Source organism: Clinocottus analis, unplaced genomic scaffold, assembly GCF_023055335.1.
Source record: "Clinocottus analis isolate CAN_PGR_092001 unplaced genomic scaffold, fCliAna1.0.p SCAF_14, whole genome shotgun sequence".
Classification (NCBI taxonomy): Eukaryota; Metazoa; Chordata; class Actinopteri; order Perciformes; family Cottidae; genus Clinocottus; species Clinocottus analis.
Genome location: NW_027175865.1, coordinates 12,066,307 through 12,088,711, shown reverse-complemented (window position 1 = coordinate 12,088,711; position 22,405 = coordinate 12,066,307).

Here is a 22,405-nt window from a genome sequence, read left to right as displayed (position 1 = left end):
CTGGTTCACTTCTCATGAATCTCACTCTATCAATCATTTTTAAATATTATTTCTTTGCATTCAGCCAACTAAAATAAATGCTCTCCTAATTTATGTATGCTATAATGAGAATATTCCCGTCACTTCATCTTACCGTCAGATCGATGGAGAACTGCACTGAAATTGATCCTCGCTGTCTTCAAACCATACAGTTAAGTTTCACTTTCAATTCAGTTCAATGTGGAAATAATATTCTTATTTTTCTTCTTCATTTTTTTGTGCTATATGGACATACGGAACTAAACAAACTCTGCTTGCTCTCTTTCCATGCATCCCTCTGTGGTTCATCTCCCTCTCCTGTATGCACTGTGAGCATATGGGCGAGCTGGTTTGATTGCTGTGAAAAACGAGCCCTTTCAGCTGGCAAGCTGGATATCTTGTCACAGTGTGAAGCCCTAAATCTGATTGCTATTCCAGCAAAATTACCATCGATTTGATTTGCAGAGATTAATTAAGTACCATCACAGAAACCCTCACTAGCCTGACAGCATTACCACCGCCGGCTCCGCCACTTAATTGTTGTTTTCTCGGGTACGGGAGGGAGGCTGTTGAGTGACACTGTTTCTCTCTGCCACTTGTGTCTGCGTTTGACAAGCTGACGGGATCTTCTGCTGTCTGCCCGGCCCGATGACTTAAATCCATTTTGAATTCACTCATCAATATCAAAGATGCACGCTGTTGTGTATACGTGCAATCACATAGGCACACATGCTTATAGCGCTCTCTCCACTCCCTTTCAATTCAAGTCTATCATTGCCAAACCCTTGTCAACATAATCTTTGAATTTATTCAGCAGTATGCATGAGCTTCACACGCATCACTGTGCTCTTCCATGTCAACAGCTTCTGGAATTGCTAATGCTTTAGTGTTTACCTCAATGGTTTATGGACTCAATCTGCAAACTAGCATAATTCACATGAATAATCACACTCAAGTGCTGTGGCTATTATGTGAACAAAGAAGCTTCTGAAGAAAGTTGGCGTTGAACTAATTGTTTTCTGACCAACTCAACAAACAGAATCATACATTACAGGTTTTTAACCAACATAAACTGTGAAATGTGTGGCTAAGTTCACTGGTACTTTTATGCCATCAAGGTATCGATGGATCAAATGAGTCTTTATTGCGCTTTTCTCGAGCCAGATCCTTCTACTGTTCCCTCTATCTGTGCCCTTACCCAGGTAGTATTGCTCCCAGCCATTTTACTTGATAATGTCAGGGCATCACCTTCTGCCTATCTGATAAGAGATTGGGAGTTTGTGGGTAAAGAAAAGCTTTCCTTCTGCACCCCCGCCTTGGGCAGATCTAATCTCTCCTTAACTACAGTCCAACCACGGTGGAAAGAAAAACCTGGTCATAGCGTTTATCCTACAAATGTATCAATTATGTCCATGCATATACTGTATATGTTTCTGACAACAACAAAAAAGACTGAATTACTCCTTTGCCGTTGTATGCTTATGGCAATGTCACAATTTGCATTCATGCCTTTTCAAAATGTTATCACTTCATTATTTTAGCCTCTTAAACATTGGTGGGAAATTGACGTAATTAGCATTCTCTAGTTATGGCCCAACACGTGTTGGATGAGTCCAAGAGGACGTAAATGCCAAATTTGAAATAATTCCCTCCGGGTGTTCCTGACACATCGCTTTTCACAAGATGTACGGATGTATGGGCGGACGGATGGAAAACCCCAAAATATAATGCCCACAGCCAAGACTGTCAAAAAACAACAATTGAATCATTATTTGACTCAAAGACTAATTCATACATTCAATAAATAATTTCTGACATGCTAAATATATATTTTCTTATTTTGACACAAAAGGATAGTGGGATAGAAATAAAACAGCACACTCATACGCAGCGATACACAACAACACACACACACTCGCAATCCCGGTTTTCCCCCTTCCCTCCTTTCTACTTTATTGCATAACCTAATGAGGCCCGTGAAGACGCAGCCCGCATATATACAGGCCTATTTGTGCTTGCAGAAATGTGGATATATGGTTGAAGTAATTCCACATGAAAGTCATTTTAACCAGGTCCAAACCTTTGAGCAAGAGAATATTTGCTTCCCTATCTGCCATTTTTCATGCTATTGTTGGAGGACTCTGGCAAAACAAAAAAGGTCATGATGCGAGCAGACATAACTCAGCAAGAGGAGGAAAAAAAGAAAAAAAACATCATGAAAAAGGCATGGATGAGGAAAGGCACCAGGCAGGGGGACGGGAAATATTAGATTTGTTTTGTCTGAAGCGGCAGTGGGCACAGACGGATAAAGAAGCACAGAGAGAAGACAGGAGCGAGGAAAAAAAAAGAGGAAGGGAGAAAGAGCAGCGGGAGGAACGTTAAGGGAATGCTCAGAGGAAGCAACATAATGTCAAACTCTTGTCCTGGCTAATCTCTTGCACTGTCGGTAGTCATGTAGCGGTTGGTGGGTTAACTCCTGTGTCTCCATGGACTCAATTCCTCTCCGTTTGAGCATTTTTCAGCTTGGCTAATTTCAGCTGAGCCCCGGTCTGCAGACGGAGTGGGGTGACTGATCTGACTCATTACGGGCCTGAATATTACCACTCGCTCAGCACAGCATTTGTTAGATAGTGGGCCACAGGAGAGAGCTCTCACCACAAGCTCAGTGGGATGCACCGACTTCCTTGTGCAGGTGCGGTTCACCGTCACACTTATTAGGACATCCTCGGATTGTATTACATTGTGTGATTTTTAATATCCGCTAAGGAACTGTTAAAGTATCATTAAGTCATCAAAAATGTAAAAATAAAAAAAGATATATACCGTATTTAATACAATACTACAATGTATTGTCAATAGCTTTGTATGTTAAAGGGATGAAATGTTCCTTTAGTAGCAATTGTGACAACTTAAAGCCTTACAAATGTAATAGGGACAACATACTATTTCAGTCCACGTTTAATGTGGCGAAACACTAGTTTTGCTGTGAAACTTCACATCTATTTCATCCAGATGGATCATTTGACTTCATCCATCTGGTTGCCTTTTGTCTTTCATGTGACTTCATAAAAATGCTGCTGTTCAGCTTTCCAGAGTCACCTGCGGCAGAAGCAGAGAACCAATCCGATGCGCTCTCATCAGACACACCTGCGCTGCAGGCCAACACACACTTGCAAGTCCTATCTGAAAAGCTTGCTATTTATATATTCCTTTAGCAGGTATGATGAAACTCGTAACTACTCCGTTGCATCCATAAGCTTCAGCCTCACTAGCGTCGTAAAAAGTCCAAACATTACCTCCTTTATCACAGAATAAATGGCACATTATACTGATGTTTGAGGCTCCTCATAACAATGTCATTTGAGCGCGTAATCATTTTTTGATTCAAGTTGAGCTTTGAAAGCGTTTGACATTTCCTGTAAAGCAGATATAGGCCTAAACTGTAAAATACAGGCTGTGAATGAAAACTAAGCAACCTCTACTTCTATAAAAAAAAAAAAAAAATCAGTTTGTTGAATTTCCATCTACACCAGGGAGCAAGTCAGACCGTAGAAGGAGAAATGTAGTGATCTGTAGTAGGGTGAGGGGAAAAAAGAGAAATGCGAAGGATGAAGAGCTACTCCATCTTCACATCTATATTGTATGCCCTGCAGTTGTAAAAAAGGCATTTGCTGCCCGTGTGCTATGCATGTGCAGGCTGTTCCGTAACAGATATCATAAAGCCTCCACACAGGTTCAGTAAAATATTACGTGGGACTCAGGAGTCTTGAATCGGAGCTATGTTGCTACGACTGCTGCTCTGTGGATATAAATACACCCAGCACTCCCCGAGGTAGAGAGAGACAGAGCTCAGCAATCTCTCATGCCTACTTCATCACAGCCGACGTGACTCTTGGAACGGATCACCTCGCCTCACCTGTCCTGGCACTGTCGCACACGTCACATTAAAACGTGCTCACCCCCAACACACACACACACATATGCTCTGCTTGGCACATGACCCTTTCTCTTCCTCCTGTCATTGCTTTTCAGAAACCAAGTCACCCCTTGGAAAGGCCACACACACACACACACACACACACACACACGCACATACCCGGCCACGGCCTAATGCATGGACAGTCTGACATGACCCGATGTGTTTCACCAGTGACCCCTCTCTAAAGCCCCCGTGCTGCTAATAACACTCACTGTCGCCCGGGGTGACTCGCTGTGCCTTGACGCTTGAGGAGCCCCTTGCTAGACGAGGGTCACATGACCTCAGAAGGCAGCCAAAGGCAATGATAGAATTCCTAATGGCCTTGTTAACGTGGCTTTATATGTTGTGTGAAGGTAGTACGTGGAACTCAACTGTTTTCAAATTGTTATATTCAGTAAAACAATACATCTCCGTCTACAAGGTGAGATACAGTTTAGGTTAGTTTTGTTTACCAACCTTCCTAATTTGTATTTTCTGTTACCTCTGCTTACTTGTAACCCTCAATGTAAAAAAAAATAAATGGCGTGAGAGAAATAAACGTGAGTCAACAGTGCTGCAGTCATGCGATATGGCTATGGACGTTACATGTGGTGAAGATTCCCATAAGGGATGCACCGGTATGACAATACCTGTTTGGATACCTCTACTCAGGGCAGATGCCAATACAGATTATTGTATCACACATTAGGGAAGTCATTGGAGTCATTTTTAATGTGAGGTTACAAGAGGCCACGGATTGTGCTGGGGTATAAAGCCCTTCGGCAAATATGAGCGTGGTTCTCCGGCACACAAGTGTCAAGTCAGATGTATTGGATGTTGGATTATCATTATCTGGAACAACACCAAGTCAAATACACAAGATCTATAAGATAGATGTGTAATTATAGTTTGCACAGCTAATTGTGTTCTATACAACACATCTGTTGAGATCACTCTCAAGGATTTAAACCACCACATGATTCCACTAACACAGATTTGCTGCGTTCAAACCTATTTAAGTGTATTCCTCTGTGGGGTATAGCTCTGTTGTGGTTAAAATACACATCAATTAGCCACAGTGTCACACTGGCTGACATGTTCATTTATTACAGTGAACATGGACGCTGAATTTTAAATTGAGTGAATCACGCTGCCGTATATACTCAACAGTGCACCAAATCAACGGCTGAAAATAGTCCTCAATGCACAATTTCCTCCTGTTTGAGTGACATGTAAAGAGGAAACAAATGGCGTGTAGCAGAGGGTGACAGGCAGCTTGGAAAAGATAGAAGGTATTGACAGTAACAAAAGTATAATATTGTCCGATAAGGCCAGCAGCACAGTGCTTTGCTTGCTTGTGCTAGCTGGGAAACTCCAGACAGTCACGTGAGCCTCATCTTACACGCTGCAGATGTCCCTTAAGAGCCTCCTGCAGATAAAGTCAGACACATAGGGGTTAAGGGAATTGTGGACACCTTTATGGGCCCGTGACCTGGTCAGGAATTATGCCATCAAAGGGAACAATAAAGTGAAAGACACACATGTGCACACACATAATGGCCATCTGACCATCATTAAACAATGTAATTGCAGTTTTAGTGATGATGGGGAAAAACGTGTTGCCACAAGGGGAAAATGGGATGCGGTGGAATATTAGAGTGGATGTGAAGAGGTTGATGAATTCCTATGAAAGGTCAAGGTCACTGCCATTACACTTGCTGTGCTCTTTCTGTAAATACTCTCAGCAGATGGAATTCAGGGCAATTACACAGCCTAAATGACATCATTTGTTTTCCTTGTGCATTACCATAAAAGGCTTGCTGCATTCTGGTCTGTCCATCTTCTCTCCTTTCTTGATTACAAAGGTGCTGCATCACATTAGCCACAAGAAACTCGGATTTCGATCATTGATGAGGATAGTCACCAGAATGTCCTGAGATTCATGTGAGGCTCTGAAGTTACAGAGCAACTCACGAAGATGTGCACAGCTTTTAGAAGCTCTACAGTACATCTATTTAGAGTCTTCTCCCTCGTCGTCTCTTTGGTGTTCTTCTTTAAAGCTGACAGAACACGCAAGGTCAGATACTCGATGATGCGTGCGGCACAAAAAAAATAGAAGAAAGTTCATGTTCATGTGGTGTAAATCAACTTTCACTCTTTTATTTCTGCTCCTGCATTGCAAGACAGCAAGCAACTCATGAGAGACTTACTTTACTTTACTTACTTCTCCCTCTCAAACACCCACATGACACTCACTCTTTCATCCTCTCTGTCCTGATCTCCTCCTCAAGCACCTTAAGCTGAAATCCGCCTCCCATCTTTCTTTTTCTGCGCTGATTTATCACTCTCCAACCTTCCTCATCCCCACCACTCGGCCACTCAATGTCATATGTAGTTCTTGCAGGTGCTGTACACACACACACACACACACACACACACACACACACACAGTTTATCACTATCAAATTTGCAGCGCGTCCTGTGGCTGTAACATATACATTTGATTCATTATTATCTCCACCAGGAGAATCAGGCAATCGCTCACTCACATTTGTGTGTGTGTGTGTGTGTGTGTGTGTGTGTGTGTATGTGTATGTGTGTGCTCCTGTCGCGCATTCTGCTGCAGCAAACTGCATAATATATTTTGGGTGGCTGTGGTTGTGGTGACTCACACTTTCTTAAAACACATTTTATTTAATTTGTTGTTATACTCCACCCGTTCTCACTCACAATGCGTGAAATCACGCAGGGTGGTCAGTGCTTTGACATCTGACACCAACGCTGTTTCAGAGCGTGTATCTGACACTGCCACCTGCCACATTACAGGCGGAGCAACTGTGTGAAGAAGGATGAAGTGCAAACAGAGCAGGAGGAGAGGAATGTAAAGTGGAATGTAAAGGTGGAGAGGTCAAACAAACACATAATGCTGTGTCGTATGCTACATGCTGGACTATGTTAGCCAGCTAGTTGCTAACTGTGTATGTCTGCTGGTCGGAGCTGGGCAGGTCCAGTGATATTAATCATATCAGCTTTAAGTAATTCTCAATATAATTACATCCATAATATTTGAGAGGAAGTGCATGGTATTTGAATCCTTAAACTTGTAGCATCCTGTGTTAACTAGGTAATGAGGTCATCACGTGGCAGACTTACACGCAGACATTTAAACTGAAGGACAAATGGTAAACTGGTATGTATTTACTTGTATCGTGCCCTCATTGATTCCATGTAAGCCTTACCTAATTCAAGCTACCAAATAATAGCGCTACAAATTGTTACAAGCTTTGCGGTAAAGAAAGCTCCAAAGCAGAGTTTAATCTAAGTGAGGATCCCTGAGGACATTTTGCTATTGATACCTGGAGACGAGTGGATTGAGCAGAGATCTCACAGTGTATCCGCAACTCTGCCCAGACACATTGTCAATATCCTCTCTCGACCTTGCATCCCTATTTTCTAAACACTCAAACCCACCAGAGAAATGCACCTTAAAGGCCACAGTGACTTGAACCAAATGAATAATACTGTCCTTCTGTTATTCAGCAGCTTGTTAGCCAAGTCATCGCTTTCATTTTGGTGAGTGAAAATAGTTTTTCATGCCATTGAGTCACCCATCATCTGTTTTAATCATCCATCCATATCTACTGGTGAGCGTGAACGGGTCAAGAAAATCACTAGCAGCTGCTGGCTACAGTAAAACTAATGAGCAGCTCAATATTTATCACTGGGAGTGTTGGGCTTTTTTTCTACCAATACGTGAAAGAGTTGCATTTCATCACGTTGTCCTTTTTGTTGTTCTGCAACCCTCTATCTACTATCTCCTTAGCTCGATTTTCTTTCAAAATATATGTGAGATGCTGCTTATTCATTTTCCATTTGTTCTCATCTTCCTGTCGCTCTCTGACGATGCAGGCGATTGGAATGATGAAACAACAAGTCAAAAACAAGGGGAAAAAAAGCATGTACTTGTAAACTGACATATTTTCATGAACTTGTATTGACCTGCTCATTGAATTAGTCTCTTTTATTCAAATATGATCAAAGTCCTTATGTCTTAGCCTTTCTGGTGAGTTGTTGACAGGAAAGAGCTGATTCCTTGTAAACCCTGCCCGATCTGGCTTCTATCGTCTCTCATATCTCCTCAACTTTTTCCACCCAAGGGCTTTAAATCTAATTCCGAATGGCAGTTTACTTTCTCTTACATGCCAAAAGAAAGGGCATCCTAATAAAGCTTGCAATATCAAAGTGTCCTTTTGTGAAGGCAATTTATAGCAGAGGGGCCAAGGCTACTCTTTACCGCCGGGCATGTCCTGTTTACTTCACAAAGGACTTGTTTTATGAATATTAATAATGATGATGGAGTCTTCATCGTAGCACTCCATCACGGCTTGAACCCCTGCCATCGTGGTCAAATAAAACCAACTGCAGACGGAGAAAAGGAGATTTATTTACTTATGCGGAAAGTTTTGTTTTGCTCTTTGAAGAAGAATGAATCCTTTTAGAGAATCCTTCATAGAGGCTTTGGCATTTTGGCAAATAATTAGGAAATATTTGTATGACATTCATGCCAATAAAGATTATTCAATTGAAGGGGAAGATGTATGTATGGGAAGAGAAACAGAGACAGATGTGCAAAGACGAAACATAGGGATGCAGAAAAGAGAAGAGGAGGAGTTGACCAGGAGGGAAACAGAGAGAGGAAGAAGAAGCAGTGGGAGGCAGAGGAAGCATCAAGGAGAGGATGATGAGGAATGATGCATGAGAAGAAATAAACAGGCATACAACATGCGGAGCGAGTAGAAGCCAGTCAGTGGGTAAGAAAGGGGGGCGATACATACTTGATCTTAGGTTGGATATTTAGATTTGAGAGCACAGCTTGAGAGAGAGAGAGAGAGAGAGAGAGAGAGAGAGAGAGAGAGAGAGAGAGAGAGAGAGAGAGAGAGAAAGAGAGAGAGAGAGAGAGAGAGAGAGAGAGAGAGAGAGAGAGAGAGAGAGAGGAAAAAAAGTAGATTCCCTAGTGCTGTCATAGTTGTGTTAAAGATTTCTTTTTGCCACGAGTGACCTTTAAAAATGGACAGCAAGGCCTCTAACTGCAGTCAACCTTCTCTTGCCTTCTTAAAAATGTCAGCAGCCATTTACTCCCAGAATTACAATGTCTTCCTATGACGACTACAAACAAAAGTGCATCTGAAATAATTATATCTGAACCCCCCGCGGAGATGTGTGGCTGTGAAAAATAAAACATAAGCTCCCACTGTGTGCTAATGCACCCATCTGTGCTTCTGAAAACACTTTCTGGCTTCTTCTCGTCCAAAACACAGACGCACAAACACACACACACACACACACACACACACACACACACACACACACACACACGCACACACACGACTAATATAGTTGTATTAATTTTCCACTCAGTCACTTCGGACCATACATACACATCACACGCTGGTTTGCTCACTGTTATTGCTGGCCAGTGACGCATTCCTCACATGTTAGTGTAATGATACGACTTTTTCTTTGTCATTAGTGATTTAAAGTATTACAATTTGCAATTCAATAACTACAACACCAACTAATGACATTTTAGGAGTTGAATGGAAGGTGGATATCAGTTATTCTGTGTGTTGAGCAGAGAACCAGCATAGTTAGTGGGGATCAGAGCTAAAGAGTTTGTTCAGTCAGATGCCTGATGTTGCCCCATACCTCCTGGATGTACAATACACAATAATTAACTTCATGGTCATGAGAGATAAGCCAATAGGTAAATGCATTTTACTACATATGTCACGAGCATGAACTTGCTAGCATTGTGATTTACTGAAATGCTATTTTCAAGTGGATGCATCTTACAGTGCTGAACATGTCATACTGTGTAAAAGTCACAGTTTATCAGGTAAAGTGATATTATGTTCTCAATGAACAGATTGATGGTTGGCTTACATTTGTCATGAATCTTGCACAATACTCTGTCAGACTATTCCCTATACGATGCTGCAAATGCACAACATGATATCGTCACAAAAATATCCTAATTGAGGTATTTTTCTGTTGACAGTTTCACAGCCAGGGCTAAACTTCTGGGAGCTTCGCTCGGAAACGGCAACTCCATAGCAAAGTGATCATGACTCTAGGTGCAGAATTATCATATCGAGCTGGCTTGACACGCCCGGGAATGGCGGGGAGAGAGAGAGAGAGAAGAGAGAGAGAGAGAGAGAGAGAGAGAGAGAGAGAGAGAGAGAGAGAGAGAGAGAGAGAGAGAGAGAGAGAGAGAGAGAGAGAGAGAGGAAGAACAGCACGGAGAAGAGCAGAGGTTTTCAGCTTGTTTCATTTCTTGTGCATGATCCAGGTGACAGGTGCTGGTGCAGAAAATGGCAGCCCCCACAGGGCTCTACCTAAGGGAGCTGCCGTCACCAGTGTGCAGGTGCATGTGGAGGTGTGCCTTAGCGTGTGCGGGGGCTGCCACAGCATATCATATCAGCATTTTGACGTGTATGTGTTTGTACACATTAGCTGTTGTGTGTACTTTGCTGTGTGTGTGTGTGTGTGTGTGTACATTGTGACAGTAATTCTGGATGACAGAATGATCACACCCTTCTCCCCACAGCTCTGAGGAGTCTCTCTGCTCCAGTCCTCTCCCTCCACCACCCAAAGGAGCTATATGCTTCCACATATGTCAGAGTCTGTTTCCCTCTGGGTATTGCAACGCTCCCCTGCATCTCCTCCCCTCCCCTCTGAGGCTGCCTTTTAGGAGTCTTTCTAACACTAACCACCTAGACCAAGAGAAATCAGACACTGGAGAACATATGGACCCTGTGACATGACAACATTAAGCCACACTGTCCATCTGGCCTGCTGCAAGTTTGTGTTAGTGGCTGTCGTCCGTGGTGCTACGCCACATAATGAGGATGTGGGTTTTCAAACTAATTATATCTCTATGTGTTACTGTTTAATGAGCTGGGAGAAGTTTCAAACCCAGATGTGAAAGCCAAAAAAAAGTTGATACTCTTGACATCTGGCTAACAGTCGAGTTTGCTTTTACATTGCATCGCAACATGTTTTTGTTGTCACGTCCATACCTTTTTGATGAATAGTAGCTATTAGGGATGGGCAGAATTAATTGTCAATCGATTAATCGATCGTTAGGATTTTTGTCGGAGACATTATGTTTTCATCGATAAAACTAATGCAAGTTCTGTTGCGGAGTATGATGGTGTGTTCACATTGCGAAATGTTTGCGCGAGTAGATTGCATGTAAAGTCAATGCACAGACACGAATGGTTGCGACCGGGCGGCGCGAATGAAGCCAAGAAGCGTTGCCAATATTTGCCTTTTATTTGCCAGAGTTCAAATGTTTCAACTTTGGAGAAAAATTCGCCAGACGCTGAGTTGCCAAAGCGTGGAGAAGACGTCGCCGCCGTCCTGTCGTAGCGGAATTCAACTGGCTGCTGGTCCGCCTGAATGAGCACTGGAAGCGGCTTCATGCAGACACTCGTCCTGGAGGAGCCGGAGCCCTGTGCGACTACGGATAATGTTATGAACACAGACACGGAGGCGCTTGATGTTCCGACATTTGTGGTATTTCCACAACAGGTCTAACGCAGAAAAAGTTGTTAATGTCCCATGGTCGATAGCGGAAATGAAAAGTGTTTTACAGGAATGTGACCGGGTCGGTTTAGGTAAGGTGAACCGCAAAATGGCGTGGATGTATATGATTGGTCAGTGGCCCAGCGTGACCATTAACATGCGCTGTGATTAGTCAGTGGGGCACGAAGCTACTAGAAACGTCTAGCTCCAACCTAGTACCAAAAAGCTACGTTGCTGGTGGATTAACTGATGACTTGGGTGGCGGGCGTTGAGAACTGCTGTACATAAAAATGAAGAAACGGCTGCAAGGGGATCGCATTAGTGGTCACTTATATCTCAATCTTAACTAGTAACTAGTAATTAAATGCTGAGTTTAAGCTTTTTTCTTCCCTCTGTCTCTGGTAGAATCACAAAATGTGCCAGTGGGTTGAAATAATGTCCCTTGTTTCAATGCAATTCATCTTCTTTGCATAAAAAGACAAGTGAGTGTAAGACTCAATATGCCATAAAATTACTTCTTAGCGCTTAGATTTGTTTTTATGCTGCAACTCTCTCTCCTCTTTACTCCATTTATCCTTTTCTCCATCAAGTGAGAATCCTGTGTGCAGTTAGCCGACTCTTGGATCATAAAGCATTTCACCTGCACTCGTCCATTTCCAGTCAATTACTCCTCCTAAATCACGGCCCCCAATAAAGAGCGAACAGATACTCTCAACAGAGGGACGTTGCGTACAGGTGCCGGGGCCGACCTGCGTCACGTCATGAATCTTCCTCCCTCTTTCGGCGAACCATGCAAGGCATTATAAAAAAAAGGTGGACGGTCCTCCGCTGCCGGTTCGATAAGGTTTGAGAAGTGTCTCCTTGTATTTCGTTGGGAGTGACGTGAGTGTGAGCGGGGTGACACGGAGTCACAGCGAGAGAGAGGCAGAGGGAGAGGAAGAGAGACACGAGGGCTCTCGTTGTGCCTCTAATGTAATTGCCTGGACCACTTCATCATAAACAAAGCACTCGTGTGCAACGTTGGCTTATCTCCCCCTAACCACCACTCTACCCTCAACCCCTCCATCCCAGGCGACATTATCTCAGAGAGCAGATTAAGAATGGGCTTCGGGCCACATCAATATATGCCAGCACAGATCAACCTGTCAGCAAGGGGGAGGCGCTCTTGTATGGCACAAGCAAGACTACATGTGGACAGTGAAAGTGACAATAGCGTTGAAATCACTGTGTCGTCATTGTTTTCTGTGCACGCAAATTGAATCCTACATTGGAAAGGCAGGCGGCATCTACAGCTGTGTTGGCATTAAAGAGCTAAGACAGCATTATAAATGGTGATTGATATGATGAGAATGTTAAGGGTAATTACCTAAAATGTATTAAATGGACATGGAGTTTGGATGATTTAACTACAGGTTTCCCATAAAATCGTATGTTTTAAACAGTTTAATTTGGTATTACAATGGAAATTAAGATAGAAACTTTCCAACTTGCTTTTTTGAACTTCATACTCACGTTTCAGTGTGTTTGTGCCTGTGATTTACGGAATGCCTTCCAGCCTTTTATACATTTGTTGACAAAGAGATTGGATGGACAGCCCGGGGGAAATTTTGCCTGTGCCTGTGTGTCAGTCTCTGTGTGTGCGACGTTGTGCTCGCTGCCTTTGTGTATCTTGGGCACGATAAGCATGCTTTGGTTGACTGGCTGAGTAGTCGTGCATTAGACGCGGACTCAGACCAAGGTTCCTATCTCTAATGGCTTTCTCCTCTCTTCCTATCTGTACTCATGTAGACTGTGCACCACACACACACACACACACACACACACACACACACACACACACACACACACAGACCATCTGATCAAGCCTCACGTCGTACAGCGTGTAGAAACACGCAATACGGAAGCACAACCTGCACACAGAGATTTGATACAGCTCTATTTGTCTGCTGCTCATTCATGTTTGTGTGTAACAAGTGAGAGCAAAAAGGAAAATATTTCCTCTCAGATCATCAATGGTGATCGATTTATCTTTCAACACCTTGTCCCCAGTAGCTAGCACACCCGTCCCAGATGTATGCACGCTTGGCAAGAATTGATTTATCACAGGGTTTCTACATCCCAATAACCCCCCCCGGCATTTATTTGGTACATGCCAAGTTAAAGTCGATTCATATCAGAGTCAACCAACACCCCCAACCCCTTCTTCTCTTGTGATCTTGGTGTCCTCATTGATCCGTGTCTCAGTTTGTAAAAAGGAAGGCTGTGAGGCATAATTGCGTGCATCTCTGTTTCTGTGCACTGACACATGGGAGGAGTGAAAGTTGGAGGAAGATGAGAATAAAGTATTTTTCCTTCTGAAATGATAAAGCAGATTATATGACCGGGAGCTATGATATAGACCTGATTGAATCTGAGATCAACGGACAAACAAGAGCATTTGTCTTCGCAAGCACTTTCCTCGCCCCTATATCCCAAATCCTCTCAAACACTATCTCTACCTTTGATATCTCTCTGAACATCTTCTCTGCTTTATTTTCCGAGAGATGCTGTGAGATTGCTATGAAGAAACTCAACCAATCTTAGCAGATTGTGTAGAATGGAGAAAACACAAAGTTTGAAAGTATAGAGCTCATAATAGTCAATAAAAGGAGTTAAGCTATAGACAGATAGTGATAGATACCAAGCTTTGTTTGCGCAGCGGTGATTGAGCAAATAGTCTTTTATAGCTTGATGTAATTTGCACTGGGCCAATGGATGAATTCATGCTTTTAATCCTTGATTACTCAGCTATATCACAGGGAGGAAAGCAAGGGCATACGTTTCATTTCAACATTGGTGGTAATGGGAGGGGGTGGGGGGTTATTTCTGTACACGCTGTTTGGCAAAAGTTTGAAGACGAGCTGTTGATCTGATAAGTCTGTAGCAACTGTGAATTTAAGGAAATTATCATATCGACATTTCATTTAACGCTAACTTTAGTCCCACCCACGTTGCTCATCTTGTCGATAGTGATACAAGCTCACTGCAACTGACCCTAAACTCTATTTGTCTTTTTTTAAAGAAAGAAATCAATACTATTTAAAAGAAGAAGAGAAGCAAGTTATTCTACAATGACCCTTAAAGAGATGTGGATATAGGGACATACATGCCAAACTGAAACACATGTTTTAGATGTGAAGGGAAAATGTTCTAGTTTAATTATATTTTATTCACAGCATATTAGTATTTGTAGATGTCTTAAAACATGTCTCTGGGAATCTTTGAACATTTTCTCAAAATTGAGGCTTTGTGATAAAAAAGAATGATAGCATTTGGCAAAGTGTTTGCAGGCTTTTAGCAAACTTCAAAATCATGCATTTTTTAGTTTATTTATTTATTCATGTTCATTTTAGTTCATCCTATAGGCCTTTTTCACATATGGCATATTAACATGAAAACACAGGTGTACATAATATGTTTCACAGTCTCAGTATTGTGCATGTTTGTTCACTATCACACTGTTTTGGCTTCCTGGGACAGTCTTAATATCAATAGTTCAATGTCAAGTCAAATGTTTGCTATTAAAAAAAGACAATACTTATGCACATGACTTTTGTCTATTTGTTGTTGGAAAACAATACCTAAAACAATACGCTAAAAATAGAACAAGGCTGGTTTCAGCTTGCAATTTCAATAATGTGCAGTACCATCTAATGATTTAAGAAGTGGACAACAAACCGGTTGCTGGTGCAAATCCCTGGCCAGATGGCACATAAATATGTATGTGGTCTAAGTCAAGATCAAACGCAAGCTCCTGCTATTGTGCCCTAAGGCCTCTCCAGCGTATGGCTTTGTGTTTGAGGCAATTAAATGGTTTAAATACAGAGGATTCATTCACCCACGGGGACTAATAAAATACTGTTTTATTCTATTAAAGCTTTGTCTAATTAATACAAAACAATATATTTGAAGTTGGAAGATGGTGAAGCAGCATTTAAATTCATGATGAAAATACAATTGTAATCTAATCAAATGGGACTTCTCACTCGCCAATATTTACTTAAGTAGAAGATAGTCTTATTCACACTCAAACTGAATGGTGCAAAGAAAACCACTAAATCAACCAATCAAGCCTGGCTAGCGGCAGAAGCATAGGCGTGTCTATAGACTTAAAAGAGAGATACATCACTGTGGATAATGTAATGAAGGTCAAACTATTAGCTTGCCCGAGCAGCACAGCATTCAGGAACAGAAACTCTCCAAAAAAAAGTACATGAAATGCGCCGAGAAACATTGGACGAGTCTGTTCCAGAGGTCTGTGTGTTTGTGCCTGAACATGAAAGGACGGGGCTGCAGGTTGTCCACCCGATCACAAGGTAGAAACAGTACTGGTATCGTCTGTGCTATTTTCCAGTGACTGCGCAAAGAAAGAAAAAACTTCAATCAACTTTATAAACTTTTGATTGGGTGCACGATTGGGTGGGCTCAGGCTGAGCCCAACACAGCCACCGCAGGGCCTGGTGCTGCAGTGGTACATATTTAGAAAACGCTTTTTTGCATTTTGAAGATGGTTCAAAGTCACTCATCAGCACCGTAAACAAAAGATGAAAGTAAAAAGAAAGCGTGCATCGGTGAAAGAGATGACGACTTGTCAATGATATCTCTCGTTGATGATGGTGAGGTTACAACACAAACCTGGATATGTGCAAATAGCTTTAAACACGGATGACCTATTTCTCACTTTTTAATATGAATAATTGGCATTATATGGCTTTGTACTTAAGTCAGCCAGCACCTAATTAAACTGTGCACGGTGTAAAGCTTTCAATGTGCTGAATACCAGATTGGGAGCATTTGTACTGCCTCTCAACAGCTCTTAAAATGACAAAGGCATTAACAGTACAAACAATGCAAAAGTGAAAGTCATCATTGCGAACTGGCAACTTGGCAGGTGAGTGAACCATCTGTCAATCAAACTCTTGCTGAAGCCATCCGGGGGAAACGCAGTATTATTCTCGGGTGTTTACAAATCAGCTTTAAGTCATGGTCTAGTATTCAGTCTGGTAGAGAATCCAAAAGACCTCTGATGTTGGGATTTAAAGCAAGCATGTAATAACCTGCTGTAGAGTTGAAATGAAATGTAATGCTGTAAAAAGTTATTACGGGATTAGAAAAAAAATGCAACCAAATTAGTGTCAGTGTAATTTTCTTTAAGAAATATAACATCACATGCAGGAAGTAAATGGAGATAAAGCTTCTACTGTATCATTCAACATGGACAAGCGCTTTAAAAAAAAGTGTTTAAGTGAGAGAAAATGATGGAAAAGAATAAGTAGTTGATTATTATATCCTTGTAATACATTCATAGATGGCATATTTTCTCTCCTACCTCACAGTGTATTTTGAAATATAAGAATAGGAAATGATTAGTAAGACTCGCTAAGTACCAGACTGTCTCAGTCCATTTAATCCTTCTTGGAAAACAGAAGAAAACATGAATTTCTAGTTTGTGGATCAATAGAGTACCACAAAATGTTTTGCATAAAACAGACAATGCAAAGTCTACAGTGATGGATTATAGTCTCAGATGACATAGAATGTAAGATAACAGACTATTTAAGCTTCAAAGTATACAAACTAAAATATTACGAACAGAAAACAATACATTTTCATGACATACAAAGATGTCACGTTTTAAACTTTTCTAAAACGGCAAGTTTTAGGTCTTAATAAAGTTAATTGTATATTCACAATACCTGATTAGTCCCACTGCACCCATCAGCAGTGGAATGATTTGCATACCATCATGCTGTGATGAAAATTTGTCAGGTGCATGTGGGTATATGCTTGCAGTTTTCACAAATTAAAACTTTCTAGTAATTGCTCTCCCTCTGTGCATTTCAATAAAATGGTTTACCTCGCAGAAGGGCAGCACACTGATGCAGGTAACAACACCTCAGAGTAAAGGAAGAAGAAGAAGAAAAAAAAGAAAAAAATACAGTATGCGCCTCTTCAAATGTAAAAATAGAAATGCAAGGTCAGTTGGTCAAATGTCTTGTCTCTCAAGTCAAGTATTTTCTTTTTAAAGCACTTCACAATCCTTAGAGGGCACATATTCAATTGGCCCTTTTGTGCGGAAAAAAGATCCCGGGAGCCTGACTGACAGCTTGGCAATGAATACTTTGTTGCTGTGACCAACACGACATTCAGTGTCTCATTACAAACTGACCTCAGGTAAACTAAGTTTATGTTTGGCACAATTGATGTGATTTATCATACACCTTAACCCCGTCTCTCGTTCCCTTTGTGTCTAGTTTTTCTCGCAGTTAATTGTGATTGGCTGATTAAAACCATTACAGAGATAACAAAATCCAATCAAGTATCATGCAGATATGTAAACCACCTGGAGTATGTGCTGGATGATTCAGGCGTTTGTCCAAATGCTGCAGAGTAGATAAGAAGAAGAAAAAGACAAAAATAAAAGCCTGATCAATAAAAGTGCCGGTTTGAGTTGTGTGCGGACGTCTTAATGAAGAGATTATGGTGGTAAAACAATTACAAGTAACATAAATTGGGTACTTGCCAAAAGACTGTTTAGGGAAATCAGTATGCAGTACAATTTTACATATTCCATAATTCCTCTGCCGATTATTAAATAAGATATGCCTGAAGCTACTTTGTTTTTCTCTTTTTTTCACCTTCCTCTCTGCTATATTTTCTCCTTCACCTTTAGACCAGCGTTATTATGCAGCTTGTCCCTCTTCCCAGCTCTCTTTTTTTTTTGCACACATTTAGCAGGCGAGGGAGGTCTGGGACACCCAGATGTTTGCTGAACTGGAAGCCTGCATTGGCAGCAGCTGCCAGCCCATCGCAGAGGAACACAGAGAGGAAGTAAAAATATCAGAACGCTGCTTAACTTTTAGATCCGCTCCCTCTGTCTACTCTCCAACTCGCCTCTTCCTCCGTCATCTGTGGAGAGCAAAGCGATTCCAGGACTCATAAACATGCACAGGTGTGCGGTGACCAGAGAACAGCCTTCATTTTTAAGTTTATGGAGTAGAAAATACAAGTGTTGTGATTGGCAGTTAATCTCCTTATCAAGGTCTCACAAACGTCCCAGCAGACCCTAAAAGCCCTTCCCGTCTTTCACAAACCCAGCTGGTGAACTTAGAGGTCACATTCGTAAGTTGCCCTGTAAAACTACCCTCTGAGTGATCGCGCTTTATTCGGCACTCATCTCCCAACATCTATTATTTATCCGCCAAATTTGATTTCATCATACGTAAAAAAAAAAAAAAAGCAGTAAGAGCGCGCGGTAGCTGAAAGGGGAGGGAGGGGAAGAGAGACGCTGGCAGGAAGTGGGATCCATTTGGAGCACTTAGTCATCCAAGAGTCCCCAACAACGCAATTGAGAGCGGGAAAATGACCAGCAGACAGCAGCCGCTACGTTGGCCCAACCTTTCCAGTGCAATGATAACAAATTGAAGTAAATGTAACCTAGAGATTACAATCCGTTGCATGTGTGTCTGCTTGGCCTTCCGTAAACCAGCTGCCTCTGTTCACTACTCCGCCATCATCTTGTTTTCGCCACAGCTGTGTCACAAATTTCCCAGTCTGCAGTGCAACAGACATATTAGTATGTGTCTCTATGCTCAGTAGGCTGTCAGTTATTGATGTTGAGGGCGGGGGAGAGGGGGGGGGAGGGGTTAAATCTAATGGGGTTTGAATATCATGTTGTGATCAGCCGTGTGTGTAATGCTTTGTCTTAAATGATTTGATACACATCTATTGTCCACAATGATAGAGATACATTTGTAACATCATGCAATTTGAGAATATGCAAACTCCACATGTAGGAGGACCACCAGGGATCGGGGATCGAACCCCGGTCCCTTTTGCTGTGAGGTGAGAGTACTAGCCGCAGGGCTCTCAAGTGTCACGCATTGAGCGTGACTGTCACGCATTTCGGTCTTAAGTCACGTCCTCTCGTCACACATCGTATTTCTCACGCCGAAAAAAAACTCCAGGCTATTTAATGTGCCGCAGCGCGCAAACATGACCTGGTCGCGCTGCCCTCGCCACGGAGGACTCAAGCACGTCTCCCCAGAATCCCCTTGATGTCTGTCATGAGGTGCCACTCATCAGCCAATCAAAAAAGCCGCTGCACCACCTACAACACACAATTTTTTTCGAAGAATTTTCTTTTTTCTTGAAACAAATATTTTTTTCTTTTTTTAATTAAAACAACTGAATCATGGCTGCAGTAACATGTTGAAAGTAGCAATAGTTTGATTGTGTTGACTGCTTTTCTCAGTAACGTAACAGTCGGAGAACATATAGCAAAGTATGTGGTTCTGTGATACAGCTGACCATTTTAAACATGGCTAATGTCAGCATTGTACGCAGTAGTCCAACATCTCCTTCACTGAGGGAAAATGGTTGCTGGCAGGTATGTGATTGGGGAACAAAGTAAATAGGAGACACCAAAAGACACATTTTGTTTTTATTCCACCAAACTATGTGCAATTGAAAAAGTCTAATATGCCCAGTGTGTAGCCAGAGGACGTGGTTTGAATTCAGACTTTCTTCCAGCCAAGGATGACTTCTGCTGAGCTTCGATGACAACGCAATAAACACAAAACCCATCTTGTATCACCATTTTAGGATTTTTTTTAAAAGACATTATTATGTCCAAAGCAAAAACAAAGAAAGAAGGCTGAAGGACAAAAAAACGAGTCCTTGGAAAATATCTTATATACAGTGTTTTAGATGAAGGGATTTGGAGCTCCTAGCATCTAGCCAAAGCTAACGATGGAACCGAAGCTGTTGGTTGGAAATGCTGGCAAAAGATCCTCACAAAGTCTGTGCAAGCTTTAAAGGTAGATAATGACAAGTGTCTTTTGAGCCCTATTTCTCATCTGTTATTTGCAGGATGGAATAAACCAATGTCCAGGCAGTGGCCCTAATCCTGTTCACATTGAAATGGGAGTCGTGCCACCAGATGTCTGCTCCCCTCAGTTGCAGTTCTGCTTATCAGGCTGGATAAAGTCCAGCAATTGAGACATTACGTCTCAAATGTCTGAACAGTGAGTGGAGAGTGCCCACGGACCAGCAGACGGCCCTCCTTACGGTAAGCCTTGAGAGGGAAACAGAAAGAGAGACCTAGTCCATTACAAGACCTGAGCTGCGTATTGATCCTCATATTGTCCTGGGTTGGAATGTCTATATGTGATTTAGAGAGTGCACTGCTATTCCCAGCTATAAGTCCTGACACAAGGAGAAATCATTCCAAGGATTTCTCAATTTAAACAAACCATTGTGCTCCTAAAGTGGGTATTTACTTTTTCAAGGACTTAATTACACCTACAAACATGGAAAAACAAGCAGTTTGGTCAGGATTGTGGGAAATAGTGACTGACAGTTAAAAGTAGTATTATGAGAATAAACATTCACTTTGGAGGAATACTGAGGCTGGAGTAATAATTACAAACACATTCAATGTAATGGAATCCAACCATTGCCAACAATAATAAATCAATTAGCACAAAAAATGTATAAATGTTAAACGAGGTGTAGATAAAAGCAGAAGGCATTGTGAATCTGAATGTTTTGGATCTGACATAGCACATCTGAACCTGGCTCACATTGTGACGGGATCTCAGCCAAGTCAATCAGTTACATTTGGCCCCAGACTTAAGAAAAAAAATGCTGAATAAGTTAAATGTCACCCTAACTCCGCCTATTCCTGCTATCTCTAGGAATTCAGGCACAAACAAGCCCTCAGTAACACTGCGCGGCTCTAAGGAGATTTTGGCTTAGTGGCCACAGTCCAAATTGCAGGTCGCATGAAGCCCACTGGTTGAAAGAGCCTTTTCTCCCCCCGGATAATTACTACAAAATACTACTGTAAAATATCAATTACACTTTTATGAGCATCACAAACATCCAGCAGTCCTTTCTCAAGGCAGACATTTTGACTGGTTATATTAGATGAAGCACAGGTGCTACAAATAAAACTAACGATGGCTCTGTTCTACTTAAGTGTTCTACTGACAGTGATCCAGCATGCACAACTCAAAGGCCATGAAATCAAACCACCAACATGGAATTCAGCCATCATCGATTAACCAATCAACAGCTGTGTTTTTACCAATGATGTGATGTGCCGAAATGTACTCGGGGGGGGAAAAATGCAGAGGTGGGAAGAATTGCAATAACAAGAACTGTATGAAAATAAGTAACTATGTTGTTTTTAGCCTCTTCTAAATTTTAATTTTATTGGTACTTTTATGAGTTTGTCATCCTGCATTGTATCTGTGTTGTGTGTGCTGCTGCCTCCAGGTCATCATTGTAAATGAGAATTGGTTCTCAACTGATTTTACCTGGTTAAACAAAGGTCAAATAAAATAAAATATGGGTTATAAGTAGGGTTGGGTACAGAAAACAGATGCCAATATGACCGGTTAATGGTATATCGATACTAAAAAGGTACCGAGGTACCCGTACGTTAAAAACGATACGATTTGGCCTATTTTTAGTATCGATACTTTATTAAAATAGCGCGGCTCAAAGCACGCTCAGTGCTCCACTCTGTCATTAAGCCTGCATGCAGACACTGGATGGCGGCAGCGCAAGCCGGCTAGCTCTGGCGGAAATCTAGCAGCTTATAACCCAAATTTTACGGTAGGTAACTTTTAAATCCAAAAAGTTCATCCTCACTCTTGCCAAAAATAAGATGATGGAAAGAAGCAAAGCAACATCTGGGTTTCCAAACAGACTTAGAGATGGCATCTGATTTGATCCACGATTAACTTCTGACATTGTTCTCTTTAGCAATGGTAGCTATCTTGAAGTAGCAGTTTA